The sequence below is a fragment of the Plasmopara halstedii genome (genome assembly GCF_900000015.1).
Source record: "Plasmopara halstedii genome assembly, contig: Scaffold_2956, whole genome shotgun sequence".
Lineage (NCBI taxonomy): Eukaryota > Oomycota > Peronosporomycetes > Peronosporales > Peronosporaceae > Plasmopara > Plasmopara halstedii.
Genome location: NW_020189861.1, coordinates 594081 through 595662, shown reverse-complemented (window position 1 = coordinate 595662; position 1582 = coordinate 594081).

Genomic DNA, 1582 nt, shown 5'->3' with positions numbered 1-1582 from the left:
AGCCGCTCATGGTGAGCGTTAAGGTCTTTGAGGGGAAGGATGGAGAGAATCTCCTACTCTGGGTGAGAATGGTTGAGATAGCCATCACATCCGCCATGCTCCAGACCGAGCAACAGCGTGTGGCGCTAGCCATCTCAGAGCTCGGTGGTCGAGCGCGAGAATGGGCACTGACGTTCGGCACTTCGGTCGGAGCTGCGTTTCCCTCCTGGGCGGAGCTGAAATTGCAGCTCTCACGAGTAATTTCGCCGCCTAATCAGACGTATCGCGCGCGATCGCGTTTCCTTGCCGCCCGACAGGGCAACAAGGAATTGGTAAGCTTTGCCTCACGGGCAACAAACCCCCTTCCGGAGGCGGTCACAATGACCGTGTTTATGGAAGGCCTCCGCACTGGCGTGGCCAGAACAGAAGATTCCGTGTGCATCCGTCCTCATTTGAAGAGGCGGTGAATGTGGCATTGAATGCTAAATTTAATTTCAAGTCGACACGACTTGGTTGGAATGCACAGTCCAACAGCTCGTGGAGCAGCCCTATGCCCATGGATCTCAGCTATGCTGAGGATGAGGGAGCAGAACTCCGAGCTGCCGGGCAGCATACACACATTTGACGGTGTTTTGTCTGTGGAGACACCCGTCACCTGCGGAACGGATGCCCCCTGTGCAAGGCGTGTCAATGGTCTTCGAACCATCGCCCCAACGCTTACCAGTCTGGTTCGTCGCTCTCAACGACACCACTCAGTAGGCGTGGGGCGACCTACTGGTGAAGAATTGAGTTCTATTTAACCTCAGGGAGGCATAGGTCAACAGGGCCCAGCCCCGAAAAGCTCCGCGCTCTCAAACACAGAACGTGTGTGCAAGCCGGGCTTGCTGGTCGTGGAGGCGACCGTAAAGGGCTTCGAAAAGCCACGGAACAAACTCATAGATTCTGGGGCGTCGGGAAATTATGCTCGAGAGAGGGGAGTCAGCTGTATGCTGAGGCGCTGAAAGTGCGGTTGGGTGACATTGTCACTGTTTGCCTAGCGACGGGGACACGTGTCACGGTCCCGAATGTCCCTGTGGACCTCGGAGTCAAGTTTATTGACTTTGATAGCGTGGAACACTGTCTAGTTTTAGACCTGGATGCAAGGTATGACCTCATCCTAGGAATGGCATGGCTGAAACATCATGAGTCATGGATTGACTGGAGGTCAACGACCTTGGGCGCTACGCGCACGTCTCCTGGTGGAGCTTTGGCGAGTGATGAACCCACCTCTGCTAGGAGACAAAAGCGCAATTGGCAAGAGCACTGGACCGAGGCGGCCAACGTGCTGGACATTGGAATGTTCGAGTTGGTAGACACCAACGGTGAATCGGACAGGAGTCCCGAGTGTCGTGCGCGGGCTGATCGTGGAGTGGCACGTAAACCACTGAGCGCTGCTCAAGTTTCGGAGCAGTCGCTGCATGTCATGTGTGACATGGTCGGCTAAGGGCCGAGGCATCGAGGGCGAGGCTCCCATGATACACGTGAAGTGACACATAAACCACTGAGCGCTGCTTGAGTATCGAAGGAGTCGCTGCATGTCATGCGTGACATGGTCGGCCATGAA